Source organism: Moschus berezovskii, chromosome 17, assembly GCF_049115385.1.
Source record: "Moschus berezovskii isolate FMDL1 chromosome 17, NW_MosBer_1.0, whole genome shotgun sequence".
NCBI lineage: Eukaryota > Metazoa > Chordata > Mammalia > Artiodactyla > Moschidae > Moschus > Moschus berezovskii.
In genome coordinates, this window is record NC_142476.1 from 80,055,829 (window position 1) to 80,069,076 (window position 13,248).

Genomic DNA, 13,248 nt, shown 5'->3' on the forward strand with positions numbered 1-13,248 from the left:
CAGATTCCTGAAAGACTTATAAAACCTTTTCAACATAGGCTCTGTTAATTCAAAATTTATGGAAACCTAGATAGAGAATGAACTGAAAATCATCCTTAATATGGGAAGAAGAAAACATTAATTAAATGTGAATAAAAGAAATTTTAGCCAATTGATGGATTCAAATTTTTTTCACAAGTGTTTTATATTTTATATTCAATGCATTTCATGTGATAGTAATAGCAATACTAATTCACATGTGAATACCATACCTAGAAATTAATAACTGTTCTTCATATACCAAGACTATGATGTGTTTGAGTTATAAAGTGAACATGAAATAATATTCCTGTCTCATTGTTTATAGCATGCATTTCACAATAATCATGCATCACTGTGGCGTTTTTAAAATTTTCTAACAAAATTTTATTTCTTGACATTTTGTTTATTACTTCTTGAGGGAGAAACTAACTCTTTGTGAATACATTCCACAACACCTACAATGAGTAAATGCTCATTGATTTAAACTCTTATTAAAATATGTAACTATGTGATGATTATAATGTAGTTTTAGAATTATTATTTAATTTAAATTATATTCTTAGTTGCAATGTTACGGATCTAGAGTAATTCCTGGTTTTTTTCCATGTGTGTTAAGTCACTTCAGTTGTGTCCAACTCTTTGTGACACTATGGACTGTAGTCCACCAAGTTCCTCTGTCCATGTGGTTTTTCAGACAAGAATACTGGAGTGGGTTGCCATTTCCTACTCCAGAGGATCTTTCTGACTCAGGGATCCAACCTGAGTCTCCTACATCTCCTGCATTGGCAGGCAGATTCTTTACCACTGTACCACATGGGACGCCGATTAATGTTAGCTAGGAATGATTAATAAAGTCAGATGTTCATATGTAAATAAATCCTGAAAAAATATTTGAAGTTTTCTAAAATCTAAAATACATGTTTCTACATAGTTATATGCCTCTATAATAAATAAATATTATAACATTTGATCAACTATTATATATAATATTAAAATGAATTAATGGGGTGAACAAATTTTAACAACAATATTTTGATATTGGAATTATTTAGCTTATTGTGAACACATATAATGTTATATGTGGCTTTTTGATAAAAGAAGAAATCCTTAATCTTTTTTATTAAACTTTGTTCTCTCATTAACGTTTAGATTTCTTAAATTCTATTATTCATTATATCAAGTAAATTTCTTACCTTTATTCATTGCTAAGATTTTGAAAATTGTATATTTATTCTAGCACTTCAAGGTTTTTGTAGAAAAAATTGCCTCATTCATGTCATTCATGATATTATATATTTAGATTTAATTCCTATTTAGTCTATTTTTTAGACTTTTAAGTCTAAAAGTTTATACCCACTTCTATCATGCAGCTTTAGATTTTGAAATAAAAAAAAAGTTCAGTGTAAATTTTTGTTGTTAATTACATTAGCTTTGATTGGTTGCTGTGTTACCATAAATTAATATCTTAGGATACCATCTCTGAAACTAAAATGCTTTTCTGCTACCAATGTCAATAGCTATTACATATTTAACTGATTAAAATACTCTATAGTTTTACTTTTTAATAAATATAAAACTAATCTGATAACCTTCTACTGATGCAAATGTTGGCACGTCTCTAGCACAGAAATAACCATGCCCTTGCCCTTTATTTTCTAGCCCTAAGTCGTTTTCTTGGAAAAATAGCTATGTTACACTGATGTAATATATTAAACCCTAGTTCTTTGTGGAACCCCAATGATACTGTTTAGAAATTCAAGGGGATTATATAAAGTGGGTCCTTCTGTAATAGTATAACCTGAATTAGCTTGACGGACACGACTGAGTGACTGAACTGAACTGAACTGAACCACTGGAAGAGTGAAAAAAAATCACATAATCTATTTTTTTCTAATTTGTCATTTTGTTAAGTATTCAGAGTCTTTTTATTCTTCTCCTGTTTGTAAATGTCTATAGTTTATCCAGTGTGGAGGTGAGACTAATTCAACATACTTCCTTATATTGAATTAAATTGAGAAACAAGTTAGAAATATGTCATTAAACCTTTTTACATATGAATTTTGTCCTATAAAAATCCCAATTGTCTCTTTGGATTCCTTTAAGTTTATCAAACATATACTATCCAGATATGTCACTTTGTCTGTTTTGATTGTTAGACTGGCTTAAAAACTTCATGTGAACTGGTCACATCAATCCAATTCAAGAAATAATTTTGGACAGAGACTCTATCTGATATACACAGCAAATACAGCTATATTCCAGGTAATTGTAGATACAGGTCTATTCTTTCTTCCAGGATGTTAACTTTATTCACATTTATAATTCCAGTTTTATCTCAGTTATTATAATGAAGATTTCTTCTCTCATCTCAAGATTTCTGAAGAAGAGGGTAATAAAACCAGGTTTAAGTATTATTCTTGCATAAAATGACTGATTTAAAGTCTATAATAATGCAACACCTGGGATGACTTTAAACTAGTACACAATCATCTTCCAGTCGTGTTTAATTTAAAATTCCACTGCTTCTTTAGATGAAAATGTTCCTTCCAATCTTCTTCAGAGCTTCGGGTTTTTCATCTAAACATTTCAGGTTCTGCCAACACAGCCTCTGTAATTAGTGGCTCCAGGCCAGTAAATTCATCCCGCATGTCAGTTGTTCCATTTCTAACTTCAGTCCATGATGTGGAAGCAAATCATTACACTGGCTTCTCAGACTTGAAATTGAACTTGACAAACACTCTTTGGGAGTTATACAGAATAAGAACGCAAGCTATAGACAGCAATGACACCTGTTACAAAAGCCGTGTCTAACCACATTGGGTGTATTGAGTTACCGCTGACTTCAAGGAAAGTGACGAGCTTGTAACAAAAAATACATTTTATCCCTGGATTCCTAACACATCTCTAAAGCTTATAGGAAATATCAAGCTTCTCGCTGAACCTGGGACTTCCAGGTTCCACGTGATGTAAATATGTTTTATTTGCTATTTAAATAATGTCCATTTTGGTATATTATCCCAATGGATCTCATGACCATCCACATTGCCACAAGAATATAGTCTCAATAGCAGAGTTATGAAAGATAAAAACCATCATACATTTGTGCTAAGTGCTGAGAAAATCAGAAGTCATCAAAAAAATCATAAAGCAATTTCAAAAGATGTTAGAACAACAAAAGAAATTAAGAATCTTTTAACACCATGTCCTAATTTTACCTGAAAGAAAACACAGGTTCAGGAAAGAAATCAAGAGCCTAGGTCAAAGAGCGAGTCAGTGACAGAACTGAGAACAAAAACCAAGTCTCCTTACTTTCATTCTGATATTTTCAATCTTCTATCAGTGAATTTCCAGGGAAACAAATTCATAATTTAAACTACAAATTCCAAATAATAAAAAAATGAATAAAAGAGACAGAAGGAACAAGAAGTTTAAAAATATTCTAAACAGAATTTTTAAAAAGATCATTGCAGTCACTTTTAGTAAGATAATAAATACATTCAGTTCAGTTCAGTCGCTCAGTCGTGTCCGACTCTTCGCGACCCCATGAATCTCAGCACGCCAGGCCTCCCTGTCCATCACCAACTCCCGGAGTTCACTCAAACTCATGTCCATCGAGTCGGTGATGCCATCCAGCCATCTCATTCTTTGTCGGCCCCGTCTCCTCCCACCCCCAATCCTTCCTAGCATCAGACTCTTTTCCAGTGAGTTCAAAATAGCAAATACAGGTTTCAAAATCCCACCTTAACACACAAGTTATTTGGAATTAGTAGTTGTAAAGAAGGAAAATGTAGTTGATAAAGTAATGATCTGGAGAAGTAACCCTAAGTTTATGTATCTTGGGATATATAGTAGAAAATTTGGAAATTGTAGAAGTTTAAATTATACATGTTTCCCTGGAAACAATTGTAAAATTCAAGAAACTGCAGGCAGAAATGTGCTTTATTTTGGGCTAACTTATTGTTAAAGGGTGATACACTCAGCCATGTTCCCCTCCAGCTTCCTTCAATCTCCAGGGCTACATTCAAAGGAGACAACATGGCAGTGTAGCCTTTGGTCTCTAATTAGTTTCATGCCTGTTGTTATAGCATCTGAACACAAAAGAAGCTCAGTGGATTTCTTTTGAAAATGAAGTTACTGGTTGAGTTTTGATTGGTGCTTAAAAATATATCCTGGGGAAATATTGCATCTTTTACACCTGTACATTCCTGACTTCATAAGAGAATGTGTTCTCAATAGCTTACAAGTATTACTTATTACTTTTAAGGAGAATAGAAACTCTTGAAAATGTACACAGGCCCATAATATCAGTATTTCCACTGATAGTTGTAAAATAAAAATGAATAAATAAATGAAATATCAGAAATCCTGTTTGCCTTGCCCTCTCATATAAATTATGATGGGACAACAAAAAAACCCACAGTGAGTTCAAATAATTAAACATCAGTATTACCGAAAAAAAAAAAAAAAGATGGCTCCTAGAGTGTTACTGAGCAGGAACCTATGGGACCTTCCCAGAAGAGAACCCCCACCCCTCAGTGCATTGTCCTCTCTCTGCCCCTTGTCTGTAGAAAAACTTTAGCCTCCTAGGCTTTCCCAGTTTCAAAGAGTAATCAGAGAAGTCAGAAAATGCAGAAGAAAAGGAAAACAGTCAAGACAAAATAATAACAGTTTGGCCATTAAACACAGTCAAGGACATTTAGTTCCTCCTCAAGGAATATAGATAACATTCTGTGCCATGTCCCTTGAACTGTTTTATAGATAGTAAAACCCCCACCAGGTGGAAGAAGTTAACTGTATGCTGCCCACAAGCATGTGGACCCCAGTTCCTTAGAGCCAGAGGTTGATGATGTTGACTCCTGGTTACCTCACCACCAACCAAGGAGAAAAAATGTCCATGAGTGGATCGTAAACCCCATAACCCCTCTTCCTCACCCTGTCTTTAAAAACCTTGCCCTGAAGGTCTTCAGGGAGTTCAGGTATTTTGAGTACTAAAACTACTAGACTCCTTGCTTGACACCCTGCAATAAATGCTGCCCTTTTCTTCACTACCACCTACTGTCAGTAGATTGACTTTACTGCACATGGGCAGGTAGATCCAAATTTGGTTCCATAATAAAAGGACTGCATCTAGAAATGTACAAGGCATAATTCAGATCCACATCTGTAAGGATTCTTTGATCGACTATGACCTATGACACTATGGCCACACTAGTACAAAGGGACTTTGTGGTACCTGGTATATTTCTTCATCCATTCGCAACAATAACTCCTTCTTCTAGTAACAGTGAGTGAGTGAGTGAAGTCGCTCAGTCATGTCCGACTCTTTGTGACCCCATGGACTATAGAGTCCAGCAGGCTCCTCCATCCATGGGATTCTCCAGGCAAGAATACTGGAGTGGGTTGCCATTTCCTTTTCCAGGGAATCTTCCCAACCTACGGATCGAACCCCGGTCTCCCGCATTGCAGATGGATGCTTTAACCTCTGAGCCACCAGGGAAGCCCAGTAACAGTAGAACAGTAGAACATACAATCTTTGGGTCTCAGAAATGTTTGGTCCTAGAAACAGAAGAACAGAAGTCTTAACTTCAAATCTCAAAGGGTCAGGGAAGAATTGTCTTAATAAGGAAAGAGAAACTAAATAATTTGCAAAATGATAAGGAATAGTATCACATCAATTACATTGCTTCAGATCAGGCTTTTCCAAACACTTATTGGAAACCTACCAGTAGGTGTACCAGTTCAGTTCAGTTCAGTCGCTCAGTCATGTCTGACTCTTTACGACCCCATGAATCACAGCACGCCAGGCTTCCCTGTCCATCACCAACTCCCGGAGTTCACTCAAACTCATGTCCATCGGGTTGGTGATGCCATCCAGTCATCTCATTCTCTGTCGTCCCCTTCTCCCGCCCACAATCTCTCCCAGCATCAGAGTCTTTTCCAGTGCTAAATGCGTTCATTTACATCTCATTTACTCTTCACAGCAACTGTGTGAATAAGCATAGCTATACCTACTTTGTAAAGAAACTGAATGGCCAGGAGACTAATAACATGATCGAGGTAACACGACACGTAAAGACAGAGGTGGTGTTTTTTTTTAAAAATGTCCTCTATCATTCGTTCTTCAGCAGAGGTAATAGGGGCTTTCCTGGTAGCTCAGCTGGTAAAGAATTCACCTGCAATGCAGGAGACCGCGATTTGATTTCTGGGATGGAAAGATTCGCTGGAGAAGGGATAGGCTACCCCCTGCAATATTCTTGAACTTCCCTTGTGGCTATGATGGCAAAGAATCCCCCTGCAACGTGGGAGACATGGGTTTGATCCCTGGGTTGGGAAGATCCCCTGAAGGAGGGCATGGCAACCCACTCCAGTATCCTTGCCTGGAGAATCCCCATAGCCAGATGAGCCTGGAGGGCTACAGTCCATGGGGTCACAAAGAGTTGGACATAACTGAGTGACTAAGCACACAGCACAAAAGTAATAGAGCATGTTGGAAATTCCACTGTCATGAATTCAATATTTTAAATATATATAATATTTATTGTTCTATGTCTGAGTGAACTTTGGCTTACAATGTGTTTTCCCATCAGAAGAATTTATCTTTACGGTAATACGGTCCTTTCCAGTGTAAAATTAAATCAAAGCAAGTCCTATTTCTATTGCTCTCTCCCACCCCTTCTTTTTCCTTCCCTCTTCAAAGTTATGTGATTTCCAGTGGCCTTACACGTTTTCCTGGAACTGAATCTAGGGCAGCTTGTCCATGTAATGGCGGGTACCATCTCTGGCCTCCCCTGAGCCCAGCTGATCCTGCCTTGTCTGGGTATCATCTCTCTATCACATCTGCTGTTCATTTCTGTGATCCTCCATGAGACTCACTGATGGATTCACACTCTATATATCCCTTCTTCCAGTGGTGAAGCAGTCACATTTATCTCCATGCCTTTCTTGTAATAACAGTAAATTCATAAATATTCCCTCAATATGCCTGACCTGGTTGTGCAAAACTCCATAACACTGCTATGACTCAGGCTGGTCCACAAGATACTGCACTCAACCACTGACAATCACAGTATTCCAAGACATTAGCCATCTTGTTATGTAAGTCATGGAGATATCTCAGAGAGTATATTCAGCTCTGAAATATCTCCAAACTTACAGAGTATCTCCAGAGTCATGCCTTCTCCCTGGACTCAGCTGAGAAGATTATAGCAAAGATTGAAATTCTTTCCAAAGACCCAGCAACCATTAAACTACATGCATTTTCCTCCAATCTCTTTTCTGCCCTGTGGATGAACTCCCCACTCACCCTGTCTTCTTCAAGAATGGCTCCTGGGAAGAAAATCATTCAGCAGAATGTCTGCAGTCCACAGTCTCTCTTGTAGGAGGAAGGAGATGGGGAGACACCCTTGGAAACAAAGAAACTAATTTACCAAATCTCCTTACAGTCAAGCAGACAACAGGTCTCCTGGTACACACACTAATCAACTTTCTCTCAAGAGGGTCTTCATCTATGAAAATATTTTAGCAGAATATACTTCATTTGTCTACAACCATTTGTACTAAACAAATCTGGAATCTACAAATTTATAGTGCAAGGCTTCCTGGAAAATGTCACATAAGCTATACAACCACCTGGAAATGAAATGATAATGTGTCACAGCAAAATGGCCCTCTTTTGTGTCATTTATGCAGACACAAATATCACACAGAGGCTCTTTGCATTACCTGAGCCAGAGCACATCCTGCCTGGCAAGAAGTAACCTGAGTAACTGCACTGAAGGGCCGATTCCCTCCCTGTTCCACCTGTGCCTCGTGATTGTATGTCTTCTTGAAGTCACTGGCTAAGCTTGTTATTGGGAAAGATTTCTCATGTGAGTCAGTCTGCTTTGACAGTCCAGCCCTTTGTGCTGTCTCTACTCATCTCCATTTCTCTCTCACTGGTATAAGCCCTGTTCCGAGTCATCAAAAGTTGAGCTGTTGATATTTAAAAATAAGATTATAAAATTCACTAAATGCTTTTTTCTTTAAAGTACTTGCTCTTTACCAATAAAAGGAGGGATATTTCTGACTATTGTATACTTAACTCAGTGTATATAAAAGACTTGCTGATGCTTAAATAGAAGAGTAAGGATGGCAACAATAGTAAAAACACATAATCCAATATAGTTAAATTCCCTACATATAAGTAGGTTCTGTCCCAAGAGTGTATTTGTAAGTCCAGCTTGTTTGTAAGTCCAACAAAGTTAGCCTAAGTATAAAACTAACACAACTGGCTATATAGTCCTGTACTGTAATCGGTTTATAATACTTTTCACACAAATAATACATAAAAAACTAACAAACACAAAAAATGAAGAAAATAAATTTACTGTACAGTACCTTGAAAAGTACAGTAGCACAACAGCTGGCCTATAGAGGCACATTTGCATCTTTGAAAGTTGGTTTGTACATAAGGAACTTACCATATTAAAATATAAACTAGTAGTTTTATTTCAGAAGTTCATTGTGGCAGTATCACTACATCATCTTTAAAATACATTACAGACACATTTTTACCACCTTATCTTTCTAACAGGATGAGTATTTAACTGTTTTCAGTTCAGTTCAGTTCAGTCTCTCAGTCGTGTCCGACTCTTTGCAACCCCATGAATCATAGCACGCCAGGCCTCCCTGTCCATCACCAACTCCCGGAGTTCACTCAAACTCATGTCCATCGAGTCGGTGATGCCATCCAGCCATCTCATTCTCTGTCGTCCCCGTCTCCTCCCACCCCCAATCCCTCCCAGCATCAGAGTCTTTTCCAGTGAGTCAACTCATCACATGAGGTGGCCAAAGTATTGGAGTTTCAGTTTAGCATCAGTCCTTCCAATGAACACCCAGGACTGATCACCTTTCGAATGGACTTGTTGGATCTCCTTGCAGTCCAAGGGATTCACAAGACTCTTCTCCAGCACCACAGTTCAAAAGCATCAATTCTTCGGCAATCAGCTTTCTTCACAGTCCAACTCACATCCATACGTGACCACGGGAAAAACCATAGCCTTGACTAGACGGACCTTGGTTGGCAAAGTAATGTCTCTGCTTTTTAATATGCTATCTAGGTTGGTTATAACTTTCCTTCCAAGGAGTAAGCGTCTTTTAATTTCATGGCTGCAATCAGCATCTGCAATGATTTTGGAGCCCAAAAAAATGAAGTTTGACACTGTTTCCACTGTTTCCCCATCTATTTCCCATGAAGTGATGGGACCAGATGCCATGATCTTTGTTTTCTGAATGTTGAGCTTCAAGCCAACCTTTTCACTCTCCTCTTTCACTTTCATCAAGAGGCTTTTGAGTTCCTCTTCACTTTCAGCCATAAGGGTGGTGTCATCTGCATATCTGAGGTTATTGATATTTCTCCCAGCAATCTTGATTCCAGCTTGTGCTTCTTCCAGCCTGCGTTCCTCATGATGTACTCTGCATATAAGTTAAATAAGCAGGGTGACAATATACAACCTTGACGTACTCCTTTTCCTATTTGGAACCAGCCTGTTGTTCCATATCCAGTTCTAACTGTTGCTTCCTGACCTGCATACAGGTTTCTCAAGAGGCAGGTCAAGTAGTCTGGTATTCCCATCTCTTTAAGAATTTTCCACAGTTTATTGTGATCCACACAGTCAACTGTTTTCAGTTCAGTTCAGTTCAGTTCAGTTGCTCAGTCGTGTCCAACTCTCCACAATCCCATGAATCACAGCACGCCAGGCCTCCCTGTCCATCACCAACTCCCGGAGTTCACTCAAACTCGTGTCCACAGAGTCGGTGATGCCATCCAGCCATCTCATTCTCTGTCCTCCCCTTCTCCTCCCGCCCCCAACCTTTCCCAGCATCAGTCTTTTCCAGTGAGTCAACTCGTCACACGAGGTGGCCAAAGTATTGCAGTTTCAGCTTTAGCATCAGTCCTTCATATGAACACACTGTTTTAGCTAGATGCAAATAGTTATTAATATAATTTTTGCTAATATCATAAGTAAGTTGATAAATTCCTATGTCATTATAAATTTTCAAGGATTGTCTAAAAATAAACATGGACTATTAGTGACCTCTGTGATCTTGCCTAGGACATGGATACAAAGATTGAGTGCAAAATTAATTATAACAATAAAATTGTGAGAATTAGATTTATTGAATTCTTATAAAGATGCTTCTATATAAGTTTATCCTATATTATTCGATTATTTAAAAAGTTACATATATAGAAATATGGCTAAGCATGACATAAAATGACCATTTCATGAACAAAGAATCATATTCAATAATCAATATCCAATAAATGAGTCTCAAATCTATATAAAATAAATTTAATACAAAACCTCTAAAGTAATCTATAGAAATTAGCCATTTGCCTCATGATATGAATTATATTTTTAACTTTAATTGAAATTAACTGCAAATTAATAAAAATTATTATTACAAAAGAAAAAAGTAACATTCTAAGTTTTCCAAATGAATCTACCATTATACACCAAACTGTACCACACATACTTGAGAATTTAATTATGTCCTATTAAAATTAAGTATATTTCAACTAGTATATTTTAAATAGTCTATATTTCATGCTTATGTTTGGTATCTTTTCTTGTTAATGAAATAAAAGAGTTAAAAATTTTTCATACATGTAGAAAGGGAAAATAAGTGCAAACTTTAAAAAAGAAAGTTTAAAACCTCATTTAGACCATTTCTTTTACAGTGAATAGAAGTGAAAATAGTTCTGATAATATTTCCTAATACCACAAATTTTCCAGTTTAAAAATTAGAATTCGTATGAGGTTCTGCAAATGTGTTATTCCTTATGAGAAACTAGGGTTGTTTTATTATTGGAAGGAAACATCAGAGTATAATTATAATATAAAATATTAAAATCCAACATTTCGACAGGCCCTTAAGGAGACATATTATGCCAGTGTTCTTTAAGGGAAAATATAACAAACAGAAGGGACAACATGACCCTAGGGTAAATCTATACATTTAAATAAAATGTACAGTAGTGCTGTTCACATACAAACTATTTCTTGTATATCAATGCTATATTATTCATTTCAGTTCAGTTCAGTCGCTCAGTCGTGTCTGACTCTTTGAGACCCCATGATTATGTGGTGCCAAAAGGACCCAGATAATGTGTCTACATAGCCCAGAATTAAATGTAATAAAACCAGACCAGCATCTGTTTAAATTTATATTATTTTGTGCACATTACTATAGAAAGAAGAGTTTTTCAAGCAACATTCAATAAGATGCCTCACTAGATACAAACTGTTCTACTTTTAACAGAGAACTGCCCAGGCAAAATCAAGCTGCCCAAGTGAAATAATAAACCAAAGTGTGTGTTACTAGAATGGTATTTTGTGGGAGTATATCATCACACAATGCAGTCTATATTTTAGAAGAAATGGAGAAGAAATTTAGTATGTCCTCATTCATCATAATATGGTATATATTCGACTGTGAGCTCTTTTATACATAAATTTTTACCCCGAATCTTCTATATAGTATGTATGACTACAAATCATTCATAAAACTTTCTATTATTTTATACATTTGGATATACAGTCCGAATATGGCATACTCAGGCTGTAGCACAGAAAACTTACCTTATTGTTTCAGTATAAAAGGAAGAAAGGAGGGGAGGAAGGGAATAAAACTGCTGGAATTTAAAAAGAAAAGTGATTTCCATATTAAAATAATGTCAACCCTAAAAGAATGACCTGTTTTTAGCTTCTGGACACCCTTGGATGGAAAACTCTCCTGTGTATTTGTCAACAAGTAAGAGTCATATACTGACTAATCTCTGTCAACTCAATGAGAAAGTCAAAGGGGTAAACTATTCCTAATTAACTATTGAGACCATATAACAAATACTTAATAGTTCATAACTTTTTAAATAAACAATGAGAATATTTTTTATAAATGCTTGCTTGACTAATTTTTATCTCTCTAAATTAAAATTCAACTTAATGAGTTTATGAGGTTAGACCAGTGGTTTTCAATCCAGAACCCTGGACTCCAGGGTTTACACCAAATGGACTCTAAAATAACAATAATGATGCAAATGATAATATGGATAAAATAATAACAAACATTTATTATGTGCCTACTGTATTCAGAAATTCTATATAAGTTACATGCACAAAATTTTTAATCCTTTATAATAAAGCTATGAGCTTTGGGATTCTTCATTCTAAAATGAGGAGGAGATAAATGCAGAGAGAGATGAGGAAGCTTTTCCAGGGTCATTCCATTAGTAAATGGCTGATTGATTTGAACCCAAGCAACCTAGATATTTTAATCACTATACATGCCACCTTTCAAGATAGTCATGGGAATTCTATGAACTATTTTCAATTCCCAAATGTCTTATAGACATTGCCAATTTATCTATTTTGGATGAACTAAATAAAACACTGTTCTTTTGACGTCAGTCAAAATTATGTCAATTCAGAGTGGTAACACTAATTGATAATAAATTTTGATCCAAAATCTGTAGGCATCTTGAGACGCAAGGAAGATCATCATGACTTATCCAGCCTTTCAGAACCAGTTGGTAGAAAACTTGGCTTTTCTAGTTTCTTGCCAGTATGTTCCTGAACTTCCATCTACTTTCTTTAATGTAATAGTACATCAGAATCGCCTTCACACAGTGTTTTATGTTTTTCACTGCACTTGCTCACCTTAGCACATTTAAAACATCTGGAGCTACTGTTTTAAAGACCTGAAAACTTTTAAAGTGGTTTCTATGCTCAGAAAAAAAAAATGAAACAAGGTAAAACCTACTTTTTATCCAGTCAGCACATCCTCTGGTAACATACTCTGTTCTTTCCATCTAATTTTAAGGTGCCCAGTTGCAATGGTGTATAACAACCTGATAAGGATTCATTGCAAAATTCAGTCACGGGGTAGGTCAATCTGAAAAAAAAAAAAATAATGCTCACATAAATCCGACCTGGATCAAAATTTTTATTGCAGACATGAAAGTAAGCTAGGGTTGGGGAAAAAAATGAAAGAGCTATAGAAATGTAGCATACTCATAATCTTTCATTTCTGCCCTGGAGAGGCTTGAAATGTTGAAGCCAGGAAATAGAATATGATCAAACAGCCCCACTTGTATGTGACTAAATTGATAAAAACCGTGGAAACCTAAATCTAAATTATAAAGTACATTTATGAAGTCCTATCAAACTGAATTGTTATCTTTAG

General features: G+C 36.2%; 1 protein-coding gene across 3 annotated transcripts in view; it reads right to left on the reverse strand.

The window, feature by feature from the left end:
- Nucleotides 1-7,323: 7,323 nt before the first annotated feature.
- The window catches only part of LOC129551702 (uncharacterized), a 447,940-nt gene continuing 442,015 nt past the window's right edge, over nt 7,324-13,248 (reverse strand). For all 3 annotated transcript variants that reach the window (XM_088845551.1, XM_088845550.1, XM_088845549.1), the window contains exons 6-7: nt 12,826-12,957; nt 7,324-7,423 (exon numbers count right to left, since the gene is read on the reverse strand). The gene's annotated coding sequence lies outside the window, so the exon portion shown is untranslated. The remainder of the gene's footprint in view (nt 7,424-12,825; nt 12,958-13,248) is intronic.